Source organism: Nyctibius grandis, chromosome 5 (assembly GCF_013368605.1).
Source record: "Nyctibius grandis isolate bNycGra1 chromosome 5, bNycGra1.pri, whole genome shotgun sequence".
In the NCBI taxonomy this organism is placed as follows: Eukaryota; Metazoa; Chordata; class Aves; order Nyctibiiformes; family Nyctibiidae; genus Nyctibius; species Nyctibius grandis.
In genome coordinates this window covers 62,575,799-62,596,056 of record NC_090662.1, presented here as the reverse complement: position 1 = coordinate 62,596,056, position 20,258 = coordinate 62,575,799, and positions in this window count along the sequence as shown.

Genomic DNA, 20,258 nt, shown 5'->3' with positions numbered 1-20,258 from the left:
AAGCCAGTTTTATTTCTCATAGAATCATAGAATCATTTAGGTCAGAAAAGACCTTTAAGATCATCAAGTCCAACCGTTAACCTAGCACTGCAAGTCCACCACTAAACCATGTCCCTAAGCACCACGTCTACATGTCTTTTAAACACCTCCAGGGATGGTGACTCTACCACTTCCCTGGGCAGCCTGTTTCAATGCTTTATAACCCTTTCAGTGAAGAATTTTTTTGTAATATCCAATCTAAACCTCCCCTGGTGCAACTTGAGGTCATTTCTTCTTGTCCTATCATTTGTTACTTGGGAGAAGAGACTGATACCCACCTGACTACAACCTCCTTTCAGGTAGTTGTAGAGAGCAATAAGGTCTCCCTTCAGACTCCTTTTCTCCAGACTAAACAACCCCAGTTCTCCCAGCCACTCCTCATAACACTTGTGCTTTAGACCCTTCACCAGCTTCGTTGCCTTTCTTTGGACTCGCTCCAGCACCTCAATGTCTTTCTTGTAGTGAGGGGCCCAAAATTGAAGACAGTGTTCGAGATGCGGCCTCACCAGTGCCAAGTACAGGGGGATGATCACTCCCCTAGCCCTGCTGGCCACATTATTTCTGAAACAAGCCAGGATGCTGTTGGCCTTTTTGGACACCTGGGCACACTGCTGGCTCATATTCAGCTGGCCATTGACCAACACCCCCAGGTCCTTTTATGCCAGGCATCTTTCCAGCCACTCTTCCCCAAGTCTGTAGTGTTGCATGGCATTGTTGTGACCCAAATGCAGGACCCAGCACTTAGCCTTGTTGAATCTCAACAAGGTGTTTATGCCAGTCATACAGGGAAAAAGACTTCTGGAGTTCTTTGATTCCAGGAACTAGGACCATAAGCACAATTCTGTCATCTCTAATCCAAAGCACATCAAATTAATAGTAATCACCCCTTTCAGTATGGGTGAAGCCCATTTTTCCCATGCCTTAGTCCAGACTTAGTTATATCATAGATCCATCAGAAGACCTATCATTTTTGTCACTGACTATGTACACCAGTGCACTAATATTGCTTTATAAGTGCTTAAAGTAATAATTAGAACTCAATGAATAATGAATAAGTTGAATAATTTATTCAGATATATTGCAAAACTTGAGCAACTTATTTGATGAATATATTTAATGACTCACTCTGTCCTGTATCTTTGTGAATAATACTTTTTAAACTAGCTGAGTAATTTGTTTTTAAAAAATTGTAACATTTGTCAAATAAATTATCCATTGAATATTATATAACCAACTCTAATAATACTGAGTTACCAGCAAGTGCATTCTTAAATGGCCACTGGAGGCCCAAATAAGCATGTCTGACCTTTCTGGGAAGACTTTTTGCTTATCTCTAATAAAATACTTATTGTGATGAAATATTATCTTTCTACCTCAAGAGCTCATTTTTACTTTTTTAGTGGAGTAAGACAGAAGCGGTAGCAGAAGGGAATCAGGATGTCCATCCTTTATTCCTGAAACCATAGCAACATGCACATTCTCAGATGGGATGAAAGCTACCACACATGAAGTAGTACAGTAGGACAAAAGTTTAATTATGCCTGCATCCCCATTCCCTCATCTCCAGTATAAAACAAGGACAGAGAAAGCACTGAACTCTGAGCTCAGCTTTGTGACCCTCACTGTAGAAGTGATCCTGCAAGAGGATTTTGTACCACGGGCTAGCAGGTTTGCAGTGTGTAATTGCGGGGTTAGTAACAATTCAAATCAAGAGAGCTTTTCTCAGCTGGGACACGAAGGGGGAGAATTCCAAGACAGAAGTTTCACATAAGCAACGCTTCCACCCAAGGGTACATCTGTAGCAAGAGTAAATGGGCCCACATTGAGACCAAGTAAGCAGCAATTGTTCCTACTACCTGATAATCACCAAAGGTCACGGGTGAGAGATTTTCTTCTCTATTGATCTACTGCACTTTCCCCCCACCCTGGATGCCTTTGTTGAACTCTAATAGATGCTCAGACCCAGGACTGAGATTCCCCAAGGAGCCATGGAGTGTACTTGGCAGCAATCCATCTTTTGATACTGAAGATAATATTTATTGCTCAGGGAGAAAGAGCTCATATTTTTGCAACTCCTACCTGGACTGACCTAGTTGGGTTTAGCCTTGAAGAAGAAGAATGTAGCAAAGTGCCCTTAAAGATTAAAGTGGATTTTACTTTTTACAGCTTTGTTGTAAAGCCTTGGGCTGAAGTACAATTTGCAGTTATAAATATAGTATTTTAAACACACAGTTCTTACTTGTAGCCTTCACTATTCTGGCTCAAATACCCCTGGACATGTGACCTTAGCATTTTATTCAAGTGTTCTCTCCATAATAATCTCATTAAAAAGTGTATCATGTAAAGACAAAGTTCACATTACTTCTTTTCTCAATTACCTGCAAAGCCTTTTGTACATATAAACTCAAGGGGCCAAGTATACAGCCTCTCCTAGGACCGTCAGGCACTGCCGTGTGAAATGACAGTATTCACGGGTTATTCTTGTTCTTCAGAACCTGCTTTTCAGCATCCTCCAAGACAGGTTTTATTTACTTTGGTCACCCACTTGTGGCCACTAGTATAAGACTTTGACCTTAGGAGCAGCTATCTGAAGGAAAGCACAGGGTGACTTTTATAAGCTTTGAGAGCTGCATGAAGCTGGGTGTCTCAAGGCAACCGGGTCAGTACTGCATGTGAAGCTGTAGGGTTGGAGGGCTGGAGCACTCTTGAGCTTTGCCTGCATTTTCTTACCTACAGAGCACGTTGCCACGTTCCAAACTATAAGTAAATATTGTCAACCAAGGAGTTCGAGTTCCAGTGTGAGCCCAAGCCTTAAGTTAGATGGAGCCTTAACAGTCAGTAGGTCAGTTGCCTGAACTGAAGATCATATTTTATTTAACACACACTGTGTAAGCACTGGAAACCTCTTTATAGATCCTCACATATAAAAGGATCATCTCTGCAGCAGTTGGTGTTGCACAGGCATTCAGCCTAGCTGGTACTGAGTAATTGAGAAGGACTTGGAGAAGCAACAGGTTCTGTATCAGGATCGGTTCAATATTTCATACAGAAAGATAAAGTACAAAAACAGAAGAGGCGTATAATGTGCTAATAGCAATGCCTGTGCTGGATTTATAGATATTTCCAGAGGGCTGAACAAGCAGTTACAGATGGGAGAATGTGGAGCAGCCGTGACTCATATTTTGGGAAAGGTTGAGAAGCTTGTAGCCAAGTCAGAAAGTCCACACACAATGCTTGAACCACAGACCCTGAAGCCCTTCTCTCCTGCTGCAGGATACCAAGTCAGTCTCGTCAGCTTAAGTTGCTGCAGTTGAAACCAGTGGCAGGAGAATGGCTTTCCCTGGCATGCATTCCTCTATCTATAAAACGATGGGTTTAAAACATGGATTCCAATTAGAGCTACCTTGTAAGAGTCACTGCTTTAGGACAGACAGACCCTGGCCGCCTCATCTCTAGTTTTTGTAAGCTCACCACTCCAGCTCCCTTGCCTTAAGCCATTGCAAATGCTTTTGCAGATATCACTCATGTTTCTAAGTATTTTAAAAGGTTTAGTTCAGCTGGAACTGCATTTCTCATTTGTGTGTATGCCCTGTATATCCCACCTGCTATTTGAGCACAAGAGGCATATAGCAAATTTACCCCAGGACTCAGAAAAACTCCTAGACGTCCTCTCTTTGTGTGCATGTGTGTGTCTGCACTTGTGAGTGTGTGCATGTGCAGTGGCACATTTCTCTGTGGAAACTTTAATTGGACTCTCAGTCCCCTATAAATATGTATAGCAAATGGATTTGTTTACTAGACTCGGTCACTGAATATTTAGTATTAGAAGAGTCCATTTGAAGCTGGGCACTTGCAAAATCATGCAATGAACTATACAGGCATCTGCTATCTTGCCTCAATTTATATTGCAATGGGAAGCTCTGTAAGGTTAGAGTTTTTGTCACTGAGGACCTTGTAGAATGCCTTTCAGAAGTGTATGTGGACAATAGCCACCAGATATCAACCACCTCCACACATCAACATGGAAATATGAACCCCTAAAAGAAAAGTTCTGTTGTGGAAACTTGCCCAAGTTCTTCATGTTTAGTGCAGTCAGGCAGATTTAAGTTTTTTCTGATACAATTTTGTTGTCTTTGAATCCTCCTGCTCCTTGATCTTTCCTTGGCCTTTCAGATGCTCTAGAGGTCTCCTAGCCCCTAAGAAGTAGCAACATGATTTATAATTAGTGTCTCCGCTTTTTTGCAAGCTGAAGCAAAATTTATTTTTTTGGCCTCCCTTACTGATTTCAGCATTCTCAGCCTACTGTTCCTTTGGGGTTTGGTGGTGGTTTTGTTTTTAGTAGGACATCGCTTTATGTTTTTTGAATAACACCTTCTTATTCCTTAGAAAGCTCCCTTACACTTCTGTTAAGCTACACCTGTCATCTTTTGGTCTCTCTCAAACATTTATTGATAGGCAGTAAGCATTTGCTCTGATCATCCAGCACAGTTTTTCATCCAGGACAGCCTCTGTGCTATCCAAAAAAAAAATTTTTGTACTTTAACCACGCATTTTAGCTTCTTTTTAACAAGACTCCTTCATTTTTGTGTAGTTCAGCTTTTTTAAAATTCATCACTACAACAGTGGGCCTCTTGGTTCTTCCAGGAGGAATAGAGATGTTGGACTTACATACTGTACTGCCATTGTTCCAAACAGCTCTGTGACAGTCACCAAGTCCCGCACATTGGTCAGGACTTCTCATTTCCCTGTCCAGTACTTCCATAAAACAGAAATTGGCAGTGTCTGAAAGTTCATCCCACACATCACATCCTGCACTAAAGTTTACCCAGTAAGTGAGAGCAATTGTAGTCTTCTTTTATTGTTCATTCCTGCCTTCCTTGATCTCCCTCAGTGTGTCAATCTCTATCACCGTCTTCATCAGGCAGTCCATAATGCAGCCTTATTGCTGTATTTTTCCTGCATGGGACTGGAGTTTGATTCATAGTGTTTCTATTACTTGTTGACAAGGTTTGCTTGACTGTTAATCTGATTTGTCTCAAAGCTTCTTTTAGGCTACAGTACCATCCCTTCATCTATAGAGCCCTTTTTGTCTTTACAGTATAATTTTTCAAATTGGTATTACAGTCCATCTGCTTCTCCTTCCACCAAATTTCCAATATGTCTTTTATGTCTTTATATTCATTTCAGTCTAAATATTTCTGTATCCCTAGACTTCTAGTGCTAAGGTAGATGTATGCATAAAATTACTTTTAACTTTCTACTATCTATCATCTGTGCCATTGTGCATTTGTTTGTAACTTGGTGATTTCTAGTTCTTGTCCTGTGCTTCACCTGAGGGTGAAGAGTTCTTGTAATGTCAGGATGTGTCTTCCAAACCCCCGTGCTCCTTGGCATCCTCATGTGAGCACCCTCCTGTGCAGTATTGGCAGCTGGAACTCCCCTGGGCAGGCTCCCTCCCTTCCAGACGTCTCTCCAGTCTTGATGGTTTTGAACTCTCGGACATATATAATTTTCCCAACAGCATTACCTCTTCACATCTGCCTGGCCCAGCATGCATTACCAGGACTATTTTGGGAAAGCTGCCAAGGACATCCTGCTATTTTGTCTCTAAAACCTCTCCCGCTGCATCACTGGCACTCACAGGGATGGTGGCCACCAGCTCCTTCCCAGTGTTTCCCAGAAGCCTAGCAAAAACATTGTGGGACCTGCTGCTTCTCAGCCTGCAGGCAAACTAGCAAACAACTTTCTCTGGAACCACAAGCCCAGATGGCTGTATGTGTCACAAGCAATAATCACAACACAGCTGCCCTCTCAAGTGTCTCATATGCAGGCAGTTTCTTGTAATCCCACCCTCCTCACAAAACTCCTCAAAAACACACCTGCTTCCCCTTCAGGATAGGGTTTTGAGACCCCAACAGGCACATAGAGCATAGTAGCAATCTCAGACAAATAATGAATAGAGCACGAAAATGGAGAAGTAACAGTGACAGTCATTGGGCCCCACAGTTGGCCACAAGTCTGTGAGATGGCAGGATCCCTCATGGGCTGCGGAAGCTGTTGTTGCACCATACAGACACAGTATCAATGCAGCATGTTTAAAGTAGAAAGGCAGAAGCACCTCCTGGCTTGCACTAAATTCTTTTTCAGTTGTCTTCTGAGAGCTGACTGAAATAGGCAGGCAGAGGTTTAAAACTGGTACTATTCTGTCTCTCCTCACACCCTTGGAAGAAGGTGTATGGTGGGGCTGTGAGGACATCCTGGTCCCTCGCACTGCAGCTGGCTTCATGTGCCCTGCTGAGCTGCTCAAACTGGCACAACTTCAAGATTGTGTAAATCATGGTAGAGACGAATTTTCCACCCCTTTCCTTCTTTGCCTCCTCTCCTGAGACAATGAGCATAAGTGCATTCCCTTTTCAGTTATTTTCTCTGACTGAGAGGGGAAAAAAATGCCACATTTGGGAATATAAAATCTGGAAAGAATGAAAAAAAAAAAGACAGGAAGCAGAGAATTATCCTGTTTTGGCCAAAAACTTTTTTACGGGGTAGAATGGTTGTATTGAAAAGGGTTCTGAACTGCTCTGAATTGGGGAATTTTTCTTTGGTTTTGCAATCAGGTCCTTGTTGTCAGAAACACCTCAGCTGTGGCAGTAAAAATTCCTACATTTGTGAGTTTTCAGAAACTAGCAGGAGTCTCTCTTTCATCTCAACAGGAGTGTCTCTTCTTTGATTTTACTGTCTGCATTACTGTGTAGTTTCTCCCCTTATCATCTGCTTCTATCTGTAACAGGGAGACAGGGGTACAGCACATCATTAAGAAGAAGTAAACACCATTAAAACAATTCTACCTCATTGTCACTGCATTGTTTTGAATTGAATTATCGACTCTTGAATAATACTAAGGTTAGGAAGAAGCAGGCAGAAACTAGCTTTGAACCCTTCTGGGTAAACAGCCCACTTACAGCATCAAAAGAAATGGGTTTACTCTAACTGCATGCTCTAGGTGGGAAAAAGTTAACAGCTTTTCTCAACTGTAGCTCACACTCAGATGCCCCTATTTTGGTTCCCTCTACAGCAAACAAACCTGAACTGAATCATAGAATCACAGACTGATTTGGGTTGAAAGAGACCTTTAAGGATCATCTAGTCCAAATCCTTTGCCATGGGCAAGGACATCTTTCACTAGATCAGGTTGCTCAACGCCCCATCCAACCTGACCTTGAACACTTCCAGGGATGGGACAACCACAGCTTTGCTGAGATGCAGTGGTATGAAATTCAGTTTTAGATGCAGAAGCCCAAGTCTACTTACTGGGTACAGAGCTTAAAATCAGGCCTAACTTCCTTTGGCCAGTAGCCGGCACATAATTGTCAGCAGAGGGGAAAACAAAGGCAGCTGCTGGTTATAATGAAGATTATTTGAAAGAGGGATACTAAATATTTCCCTTTATATTGGAGGAGTAATAAGGGGAAGTAACAGGCCATTTCAGGAGTCAGAATGGACTAGGGTTGAGATCTGATTCCCACCCCAGCACTAGCCCAGAGCACTAAGGCACAATGCTGCTGAGTAGCCAAGTTTCCTCAAGCACCGTGAAGGAGCATGCCATCATAGCACTAAGCACCTTATTTAAGGAAGTGGCTCCACAGCATTTGTAGGAACACAGAGGGAGTGGAAACCTTTGTTCCTTGTTCTGTGACAGATAAAGGATCTTACAAAAATTCAGAGCACAGCTGATATGTGACTTTTTGAGACAATGAAATGGCTTGCTTACAAAGGAACAGTGAGATGGGACACTTTCAGAAGTGCCGGGAAGACTGTTGTTGTGTGAGGGGGATGAAAAAATTAGTTTAGCCAAGTAGATCCTGTGGTTTTAGGGGCTAGGGGAAAATATTTCACCCAAGTTCTGCTCTTTGACCAAGGAGAAGATTCTGCAGTGTTTCCTTGAAATATTCTCCAGCCTGGGGTGCACTCTCTTCTGGGTGAGACAGAAGATGGGGTCTCTGTCAGACACTGCTACAAAGTTATCCCAGGAAAGGGAACACACGGAAGACTGTGAAGAAGTTAATCTCCTTTATTTAAAAGAAAAAAAAAAACAAAAAAAACCAAACAAACAAACAAACAAAAAAAACCCCACCAAACAAACAAACAACAAAAAAAAAGAAGTAAGGAAACTGTAAATTTACCAGCAAAGTGCCCCCTTGTGAGTCTTCCAAAGACCAAAGCTGGCATACGAAGTCTGTTCACACAGCTCATCTGTCCTTCGGTTCAGGATGTAACTGGGCTTGTTCAAATATCCATTGGTCTCCTTCTCCTTTTGAATCAGTATATTTTCAGTTTGGCATGTAGAGGCTTTCTTTCTTGCATCAAGAATCACCACAATATTTTTTTAAAATGTATCTTCGGCATTTTCCAGCACAGACAAGATGGGGTCTCAGTTTCCTGAGAGATGTTGTGCTCCTGCTGCTTATTCCCTACTTAATCCTCCAAGTGTGACATCAGCCATCTCCATGCAACTTACTGAGACTTCTCAGGCACAGGATTATCAGTGATACGGACTCCAGTGGGGAATGCACAGCAGGAGCAGATGCATGGTAGAGAAAGAGAGAGAGAGGAACCTGTTTTCATGCAAACATGACTCATAATAAAGTGTTTTTTGAAAGAGAAAAAGTGGAAGCAGCAAATATGCAAAATGTAGAAAATGTACCTGATTTCCTAAAAAAGGAATTGTCAGTGATCCTGGCAATTACAGTTCCATTAATTTAAATTCTATCCTCAGGCTGAAAATGAAGCAAATATGAGAGACAGGAGGAGGAAAGAGAATCACTAAACAGCTGGAGATAAAATTTTAGTAATAAACATGACAATGGGCCCTCAGCCCAGTTGGATCCTCCAGGCACCACTAAAGTACAAATAATAAAAGAATAAATCTTCACAAACAGATATAAAAGGTTTTAAAAGAATTAAAGTAGTAGTACCTACTGGAAATTTAGCTGGTATACTGCATTTTGGTTTTCCATAAAGTATTTGATATTGCATTTCCCATGAATGTACTTGAATAATTAAATGAGATTGTCTTCAGTAGGAGTACTGCCACAGGGTCTACAAATCGGCGGAAAGAACATTAGCAAATGGTAATGATAAATGGCAGTGTTTTAATTTGGAGGAGGTAGCTAGTGAGGTGCCACAGGGATTGGAGTTATGTCCTATCTCATTTGTCACCCTCATTAATTGGTCTAGAAGAAAAATAAACAGCACATTAATGAAATTCACATTCAATGCTGAACTGGGGGGACTTTCAAATCCTAGTAGGGATGAATAAAAAGGAAAACCAAAAACATTCAGAGAAAAGTGAGGTGCAAGGGCAGAGAATTATTCTTTTTTTTTAAAAAAAAAAACCACCAAGTAATACAACTACTAGATCTTGCTTGGAATATTTTGGGGAAAAATATTGACAAAGAATAACTGTTCTGGATCTTAAGGCCAGAAGATGACATATTGTCCATTTAATTTCATTCCCCTCGCAATACAGGCCAAAAAAATTTGATTCCTCCAAGAAGCCAAGTATTCTAAGTTGCATGAGAACGTATCTCTCAGAAATACATCCAGTACCTACAGATCTCAGGTGATGAATGCTGACTGTTTGTTAACAGTTTGAAAGAAAACCTGAAAAAAGCACATTGACCCAGCAGAACTGGTTTATTGACTATAACTACAGCACTGTGTAATCAGTCATTAGGCAAAGTATTATATTGCCCATGTTGTGTCAACTGTCTGCTTCTGGTGGTTTCAGCACTGTGAAGATGAAGAACTCTGAACCCAACTTTAAACATTGCCTGTGCTGCTTCTGAGACCGCAGAATACCATTTCACCTCAGGTTTCATACATTTTCTTCTATCTCGTCCTGTATGTATGTTCAAACCTTAGCAAACCTGAAGAGTCTTTTAATATTTTTCCTTTGTCATTCTCTCATTTTTCTCTTCTCTTTGTCGTTTGCCTGTGTCTTCTGTTTGTGATTCTCTTTTTCTGATATGATCTGCAATTAGTGACAGAAAATTAACTTCTTGGACAGACCAATTACTTGATAGATTGTCATGCTTGCAGAAGCCAAAGACATCTGTTGTTCTCTCAGCCCTAATAGAATACTGCTTCCTAAATAAGGTAGAAGTATAACAATGCATTTTTGTTGGCTCTCCTTGTTAGCTCTTCCTATAATACCAAACACATTTTGATGCTAAACTGGGCACATGCTCAGGTTTTCAGAACTTTGGCTTGATAATTGAATGCTTTGACTTAAGTATGAATCACAAACTGATTTCTTATTAGATTAAGTAGTATATAAGTAAATCAGAAAAGATTTCATAATGTGGCATACAGCTTTAAAAGAACTCAAAACAGTTTTTGTTTTCTGCAGAGACTTCATATCATTGACTGTTCAGGGCTCTGATGGTGCTGCCACAGAAAGCCTGACTGAAGCAAAGAATCAACAACTAATCCATATTCAGAATGATGTTGTCAGTACCCTCCCAGAAATAGGCAGCATGTGCTCCTTGAGGGGTGTAGTACAGTTCTTAGGAGGAATCATGGTATAACACGTCCAGAGGAACTTTCCAACAGTTTGACAACTCTCCAGCACTGAAACCTGCTTTTCCTTGGCTCTTGGAACTGATGCAATGAAAATCAGTAGGACAGGTGGGCAATCTAGTTTAAGATGGTCTGCAGCAGAGCAGATGAAGAAGCACCTTCTCTACACAGCTGCAAATGCAGCTGGCATCTCCTGCGCTGTTGTAAGCACCGTGTCACTGGAAAGACATTGAAAAGCTGGAGGAAGTTCAGAGAGGAGGCACAATTATTATTAGGTAGCAGGAAGGCTTGATTGATAGGGAAAGATTAAAAGAGCAAGCTATGTACATCTTGGCAAAGCAACAACTAAAAGGAGATATGATAATCACCTCCAAATAAATTCAAGGAAAATCCCAAGAGGAAGAGACTGTGCAGGCTTAGTACAGTGGGGCATTGCATAATAGGATGAACTTTAGAGAAGGAAAACTTGTGAAGTTTGAAAGTTAAGAAAAACTTTTTCCTTTCTAGTAGGATGTGGAAGAAGATCCCTGGGGAAGCATTGCTCCAGGACTGCTTAAACTATACTGCTCCCATTACAAGAAAACAGTTAAGGAACCATTCCACATTGACCAAAAGAGGGAAGAGAATCCTGAGGTCAGATGGCCTCTCTCTAAAGCCAGAGACCATGGGCTGCTCTGTATTTACTTAACTCTCCTTAAATACTTCGCTGCTGGGGTTTTTTTTGTGAGAGGCATATCTCGTCTTTAAAGCTGTTGCGAGGTGTGTCATTCAGTGAGATTATCACCGGTGCTGTATGCACCAGCCTGCTAATTGTTTCAGGCGGAGTCTGTATTCTAAGCAAAATGCTGCCTGCAGGATGTATTCAGCAGGTTTTCTTTATTAAAGAGTTGAGATACATGGACACATAATAAGGAACAGAGGAAACAGAGGTGACATTGCCCAGTGTGTTACAGTAAAACTATTGAATTACTTGCCAAAGGGGGACCTTGAGTGAAATATGGCGGTAAGGAGTTTTGAAAAGCATCTGCTGGTGTCACAGCCATTATCAGTGCTGAACTAGGAGCCATGCAGAGTACACTGCTGCTTACCAAAGGTGCTGATTTGCCAGCAGGGGCCAGGAGGGATGGTTTTTTTTCATTTATGCAGAATACTTCAGACCTGGCTGTGTACACGATTGTAAGATTTCAGCCATCATGTCAGGTGCTGACCTCTGCAGAAGGAGAAGAGCTTGAAGAGCAGGAAATAGCTTTTCAATAAAAGAATCTAAGATACATTAAATAAGACATTACTCATTTGGTCATATGTCCATTTCCTTAGATGTAATAGAAGTAACAGGGAACACTGTAAGCTGCTCTGCAGTAACTCTCCTAATTATACTTTTACCCCATGACATATGTGAGGTAATTTACTTAGGGGTGGCCTGACAGGGGAATGGAGGCATCTGTAGCCAACTCTGCTAGATCCTGGCACAGCTGAACTCAGCAGCCTGAGCAGCCCGGTTTCCCTCTGTGCCTGAGCTCTCTCAGATTACCTCACATTTATTCACGGATGAGCGCGGAGGTAACCAGTTACCTCTCTGTAACTTACTCAAGTGTCCATAACCCAACTAAACGTCATATGTTCCTGGAGGAGCCAAATATTTCCATTATCTTTTTATTTCTTTATTCACCTGAATATTGATTCCCTGTTTGTATTCCTTCACCTTCCCTGGGCCTGTAGAATAGCTGTAGTGTTAGCAATTATTTATGGGAGAACTGCTGATGCATGTGACAAGAAATAGTGCTAATGGTGATGTCTGTTAGCCTGTAAAATAGCTCCCCCAAGTAAATCGGTGGAAGTCTCATCACTTGGATGTTTTAAAACCAACCTGGACAAAGCACTGTAAAATATACTGCAGGGAACAATCTTGGAGTGGCAGCAAGATTAAGTAATTGATCGCTCTCTCGTTCAGCCTAGCAAAAAGCCACATGAGAGTATTCAGGGTACTCCAGGGATGTGCTGGTTTGGCTTGTCCTTTTGGGGGTCTCTGCTGGCAGCACTCCTGTGCAAACACTAGGTTAGATTTGTCTTTGGGGAAATACAGAGGGAGAGGGAAGGGGGAAAGAGCGAGTGTGAGCATGGTATGTTGCACGTATGGCCCTGACCACTCTGTATTTAGGACATTCCCCTTCGCTGCCTCTGTGCTAGTTATCATTTTTGTGTTGCAAACATTTCCACTTTTTAAAACCTTTTTTGGCTCTGATCAGCCTCACATCCACCAAACAGTTCTGACAATCCTGTGCTTTTCCTTTCTTTAGCTTCACTTTGCTGTATGTTGTTGCTGGAGTCACTGGTAACCAATGGCTGGCTACTGAGAAATAGCGTGCCTAACCTCAGTAAACCACCGTGGTGGTTTTGTACAGATTTGGTCAAAAATACATACCATGAAGAGATTACCTCACACTGCAAAGAGCTTACTTTAAACTAAGGAGCAGAGAACATAAGAGTCATGGTGATCAGTCTCTGCTAACCTAACAGGGAATGATAGACTTGTTAAGTGATGCTACTATTCCACTCCCTGTTACATTACACACCTTTAAATCAGGTTAACATTAGCTGGACTGGAGCAATCATTATAAATTATGTTTGGTTAGGCAGTGTCCTGCACTAAAATAGCATTCTGAGCCAAAAGGGGTGTTTTAATTTCATTTCTACACCTACTTCTAAATAGCTGGTACTTGAGCTTGGAGTAGTTTTCCCCTCCAATTTTGCCTAAATGATCTCTTTTGAAAACATTTAGAGCAATGCAGCTTCTGCTGCTGCCTTTGCAACTCTATTCTTCATATTATAATGTTGTATTCTGTATAAGGACTTCTCTCCTGGGCACTTTCTTAGAAATCAGACTTTTTATTTTTCCTGGAACCCTGCTCACTCACCCAAGCCCTTGTTAAGGGACATTCCAGCCCCCTTCTGTACATTTAACAGCCCTGCCTCAATAAGTCAAGGGAAGTGGCTATTCCCCTCTACTCAACTCTCTTGAAGCTGCATCTGAAGTACTATGTCCAGTTTTGGTCCAGAAAGATACAGACAAATGGGAGAGAGTCCAGTGGAGGACCACCTAGATGGTCAGGGGGTTGCACAAGCAGAGGCTGAAGAGGCTGGATTTTTCATCCCAGAGAAGTTAAGGCTGAGAGGGTCTAACTCATCTCTGCTGCTACTACTACTACTACTAAAGCGGGTGTATAGTAAAAGGACAAGAGGCAAAGGTCCCAATTTGCAACAACAGAAATTTCAATTTAATATAAGGAATTTTTTCACCGGAAGTGTGGTGAAAGCACTGCAAGAGTGGCCCAGAGGGGCTGTGCAATCTGGGAGATTTTCAAAGCTCAGGTAGATAAGGTCCTGAGCAACCTCATCTAATTTGGTAGTTGGCCGCACTTGGAGCACTGCATTGGACAAGGTGACACAGAAGTGTCCCTTCTGATCTAAATTAATCTATTATTTTATGATTTTGCATTTTAAGATGCAGCTGGCTATTTTAGCGTTCAGGTAAAAGCTCATAAACTCCTGAAAATGTGGATCAGGCTCAGCAGCCAGCGTCACTTGGGAAATTTTGGCTTGCAGTCTCTTCTGTGCATCAGTTCTTCACTTGTTGCACCATACATAAAGCTCAGTGCTGTCATGCTCCCCAAATACTTGGAAGGGAGAAATTAAATACAAAAGCTTTCCATAGAAGTGAAATTCCAGGTAGGTATCCCGCACACATACAGTCTTTAGAAAAGTTAAAACAGAATTTATTATTTTATTGTTTGGCCCGTCAAACAATAAAATTATTATAAATAATAAAATAAATTAAAAAATATTTATTTGTTTCTGCCTGTCAAAATGACTCTTGTTGATTCCACTGCCTCCCTGAAGACAGAAAACAAAGTTGACAAACGCCTGCCAGGCGAATAGCTCTAGAGCTGTCATTTGCATTTTCTCAGAAGGAAATTGGAATTTGTTGTCAAACGTGAAATTTCTCATGGCAAAATTTGAGTTATGGAAAACCTGGTTTTAGGCAGGACATTCCTTAGCTAGTTCCTAATAAGAATATATCCTTTCCCCTTCTTTCCATCTCATCCACTTAGCCCTAAAATGATTATAGCTCTTGTCATAAATTTACCAGACAACATAACGTAATAGATCTCCTGTCACAGCCAGGGCATCTAGGTTTTCCCTTAAAAGTATTATTTAATAACAATGGTTAAAGCATGCAGTTAAAGGCGAGTGGAAGCTACTGCTTATTTCAGCTGTGGCCAGAGTTTGCTCTATGACTTAAGGAAAGCTATTTAAAATTATCATTTGCAAAATGAGAGTATACTTTTCTGTCCAGAAGAAGCAGCAACATCTTAGCCTGGAAGGTCTGAGTCAGGTGTAATTTGCAGCCCTGGGTGCTTCTGCCCTCCTCCTTCTCCTGCCCTCATTTGATGGGAAGGCATCACTCGGCTAGGAAAGATAACACAGATAGGAAGGTAAGGTCAGCTGATGAGAATTTGTTTTGCTGATAATTGCTGCTGCCACCCATCAGCTTGTTGCCTGAGGGTCTTGCCCTTTGCTCTGCGAGGTCACTTGAATCCTGCTGAAAAAATGCTTGTTCTCTCTTAGACCCCATGAAACCCAGCTGCTGTTTCTCTACATCCTGGACTCTGCTGCTTCATGCCTGATGTTGGTATAGCTGACAATCACTTTCCTGCCTGTGGAAAAATTGCTGAGGCATTGATCTCCTTCCTGCCACCAGGCTCCAGCAGAAGCAGTATTAATAACAATCTTCCTCCTGCTAAGAGATAGCTTGTGCTGGCCAAATCTGACTCGGTTTCCAGGAATCCACCTCCACTTCAGCAATGACCTTCTTTAGACCCCAAGAAAGCTGGTGATGCTCAGCCATGGTCTTTGGAGAGGGCCCTGAAAACCCAACCTTGCTTCTCATCTTACTGGAGTAAAGCATGGAAATGATCCCCATGTTAGAGGGAGGTGGTTGGGGAGGAAGGGGTGGGTGCGCTTCCCATCCAAAGCCATTCTGCAGAAACCTTGCGGTGTTTGTACTTCCCTCCCTGAATCCACTTCCTATGGGAGCAACGAATTAGCCACAGGAATGGAGTGGGTCCTGGCACAGCCTGCTTAGACCCACAGCCAGAGTAAAAGGCTTTACCTGGAAGATGGGCATAGCTAGCTGGATCACAGAGTTCCCTGATATTGCAGAGACAAATCTGAGACTCTAATTGAAATGCGTTTGATGGCTGGAGTTCAGCCCCTACTAGGCAAGAATCCACATTGTAAAGTGAACCAGCTTTGCACCTGTTTTGTCCCAGCTGGCATCTCCTGCCTGAGAAAGGCACACTGCTGTGGTAAAAGGTATTAGAATAATAATAATAAATCCTATCCATAGAAGGCTTTGACCAAAGACCTTTCTCATTTCCTTTCTTTACCTTGTTTTCTTTTCTTTCTCTCTCTTTCCCTGTCCCCTGTATTGCCTGATTATTCTAGACAACTGTGTCTGACAGACTAGGGGAGTTGATTGCGGTCATAAAAGTGTTCGTGAGGCTGACGGGTAGGAGCATACGCGTCTCACATACCCTGGTGTCAGATCACAGCAAAGGGAGCATCTAAGCTGATTAAGTACAGCACGGCTTTGTTCTGTGTGTCCTCAGTCCCTTCTGACTGCTGACTTTGTTTCATCTCCTGGGGTCATGTCAAGACATTCACCTGCTTCTGACAATCCTCTCTCCCCACTCTCACCACCCCGCTCCCACCTCTCCAGCAGCCCCTGCATGGGACCTAGAAGATCCATGGCCCTGCTTGACCATGGATTTTTTGTATGCCATTGTTTGGGTTTTTTTCAGCCACTGCCATCTGTGTGTCAGCTTGCCATCTGTACAGTGGGGGAGTAATTCTGCTTCCTCCATCTTTCTGTGGGCACCTCTTAGGACAAGGTGCTACCTCCAGCTCTGAGCTGTGCTCACCTGGCTCAGCCCAGAAATGGCTCACACCCCGCACCTCGCAGGAGGGTCCCATCTCCCTGTGCCCCTCTGTGGACACGTGCCCTGTATGACTGGTCATCATGTTGACACAAACAACCCCCAGCTCCTGATGGGCTTTATGGCACATACAGAATAGATGGTGTACAGCACAGGAGGGCTTTTTTTTTTCCCCTTAGTGCAGAAGGGTCTCCCCTGCCCTGTCACAAAACTGTTCATCTTGCCCTCCTTCAGAAGCTTGCTCTGTGATCAAGGGAGCTTTGTGTCATATTTCACTGATGCCCAGTTGAGGCACCCAGACTGGGATCACTGAAGAGAAAAACCTCCATTTGTTCTAAAGGCATCCCTCCAAATCTTGTCACAAGCAATCAGACAAGCTTGGCAGAAAAAGCCCTTCCTTTTGTGTTAAGAACAGAAAGAAATAATGTATGATCTAAGCTCCTAACCATGCTTAAATCTGTTTATTCTGATGTTTCCCTCAGCGCATGTCAGCCAAAAAAGATCCGTTAGAATGTTTTTCTCTCTCTCACTATCTTCCTGTCTGTCTATTTTTAATTATGTCAGAATTAGGTGATTGCTGCTGTAGATTAGGTTTACCCAAAGAACATCCAGTGTGATGACTGTATTTTCATACCTTAGCATAAGCCTTTTGGCTTAATACCTTGAAGTCTTGAAATCCAGCACTCCAAAGGCAAGATATACCAAAAAATAATGATGTCTGCAACAGCAACTCATCTGCACCTAAACATCCTCTATATTTGAAGGTAATGATGTATTAACAAAAGCTATAAGATGACATCTTATGTATAAAAAATGAATCTGTAACAGAAAACAATTAATGTGTTCAAACTACTCTGGTTAATATTGTGAAGTGAAATTATTTTTTGTCTGATGCTTGAGCAATTCCATATCACAACCTGAAGACTAGATTATTGACACAAACAAAAAGAACTAGCCCTGGTTTGTCTGTAAAGCTGTCGCCAGCTGACCCTGGCTGGATACCCTGTGCCCACCAAAGCTGCTCAATCACTCCCCTCCTCAGCTGGACAGGTGTCGTGGTTTAACCCCAGCTGGCAACTAAGCACTACACAGCCGCTCACTCAGTTCACCCCAGTGGGATGGAGGAGAGAATCAGAAGAGTAAAAGTGAGAAAACTCATGGGTTGAGACAAAGACAATTTAATAGGTAAAGCAAAAACCACACATGCAAGCAAAGCAAAACAAGGAATTCATTCACTACTTCCCATCATCAGGCAGGTGTTCAGCCATCTCCAGGAAAGCAGGGCTTCATCGCATGTAATGATTACTTGGGAAGACAAACGCCATCACTCTGAATGTCCCGCCCCTTCCTCCTTCTTCACCCAGATTTATATGCTGAGCATGACATCATATGGTATGGAATATCCCTTTGGTCAGTTGGGGTCAGCTGTCCTAACTGTGTCCTCTCCCAGCTTCTTGTGCATCCCCAGATTACTTGCTGGTGGGGTGGTGTGAGGAGCAGAAAAGACCTTGACTCTGTGTAAGCACTGCTCAGCAATAACAAAAACATCTCTTTATTATCAACACTATCCTCAGCACAAATCCAAAACATAGCCCCTTATTAGCTACTATGAAGAAAATTAACCCAGACAAAACCAGTACATTCTCTACCACTTATTCCATATCATTTATGTCATGCTTGTGTCCCACACCATCCAATACATCCTCATTAGCCACCCCCCTTCCCATTTTTTGATATAATACATAGATAGCATTCCCCTAGTCTATGGACCAACCCTGTAAAATGTCCACAAAATGTCCACAAAATGTCCACTGAGTTAATTTAGTCCATGACTTTTGGCTCCATCTGTTATGGTGGTCACTCAGGACAGGAGAGGTAGTGTGTTGCATGGAGTTACTGGGCACCAAAGCCAGCTCAGGTTGGGCCACTGCTGCACTTGCACTGCTTCTTGTAAGGTTTGTCCTCCATTGGTTCAGGTGGTTCCTGCTATAGTAATTCCTATAACATGCAACTCAAATCATGGGTTACAACAGTTTAAAGTTATATCCATTACAATGTCCACTCCTGGTCCCTTTGGGCCAGGTTATAGGGTTTAACATTGCAGTGAACTCCTCCCCTTGCCCCTGCTCTGTCTTGGACTTATCCACAGACTGCAGTCCCTTAGGGGAGTACCTGCTCCAAATGGAGCCTTATCTATGAGCCACAGTCTCTCCAGGGGGATACCTGCTGCAGCATAGACATATCCACAGCCACAGTCGATTTGAGGTGCACCTGTTCCAGCATGGCCTTACCCACAGCCACAGTCCCTTCAGAAGTAAACCTGCTCCAACATAGCCTTACCCATGGCTGCAGTCCCTCCAGGGGTGTACCTGCTCTGTTGTGGGCTTATCCATGGCCGCACACTTTGAGGTGCTCCAGCATGACCTCATGCAAAACCACTGATGCTTCAAGGTGTACCTGCTGCAGCATGGACTTATCCACAGCCACAGATGCTTCGAGGTGTACTTTCTCCAGCGTGGACTCATCTTTGGGCCACAATCCCTTCAGAGGTATACCTGCTGCAGCACAGACATAACCACGGCCACAGATGCTTAGAGATGTACCTGCTCTGGCATGGGCTTATCCACAGCCACAGACGCTTTGGGATGTCCTGCTCCCACGTGGACTCATCCACAGGTCACAGTCCCTTCGACTCAAGTTCACATTGGAGTTCCAGACTGTCCAGTACAGCAGCACAGAAACAGCAGCAATGCCCTGGCCATCTGCGCATCGCCATTGCTGTTATCAAAATGTTCCCAGGCACAGCAGAGTAAGATGATAAGCAGTACAGCAGTACAGCAAGCAGCGAAAGCAAAAATCAGCCACTAACAAGCACTAGACTAATACACAGTAAGGCAAGCAAGCCCCATGGCAAGCACAGGAGCCTGCCAATTAATAGCTAAACAGCAATAACAGCTATAAATTCGATCTAGCACATTCCAATCAAATCTGTCGTTATCTCAACCCCTTCAAGCCCCACATTGGGTGCCAAAAAGGATTGTTATGGTTTAACACCAGCCAGCAATTAAGCACCACACGGCCTCTCACTCAGTCCACCCCAGTGGGATGGAGGAGAGAATCAGAAGAGTAAAAGGGAGAAAACTCATGCATTGAGATAAAGACAGTTTAATAGGTAAAGCAAAAGTCACACATGCAAGCAAAGCAAAACAAGGAATTCATTCACTACTTCCCATCATCAGGCAGGTGTTCAGCCATCTCCAGGAAAGCAGGGCTTCATCGCATGTAATGATTACTTGGGAAGACAAACGCCATCACTCTGAATGTCCCGCCCCTTCCTCCTTCTTCACCCAGATTTATATGCTGAGCATGACATCATATGGTATGGAATATCCCTTTGGTCAGTTGGGGTCAGAGCTGTCCCAGCTGTGTCCCCTCTCAACTTCTTGTGCATCCCCAGCCCACTCACTGGTGGAGTGGTGTGAGGAGCAGAAAAGACCTTGACTCTCTGTAAGCGCTGCTCAGCAATAACGAAATCATCTCTGCATTATCGACACTGTCCTCAGCACAAATTCAAAGCATAGCCCCATACTAGCTACTACGAAGAAAATTAACTCTATCCCAGTCAAAACTGGCACAACAGGGGAG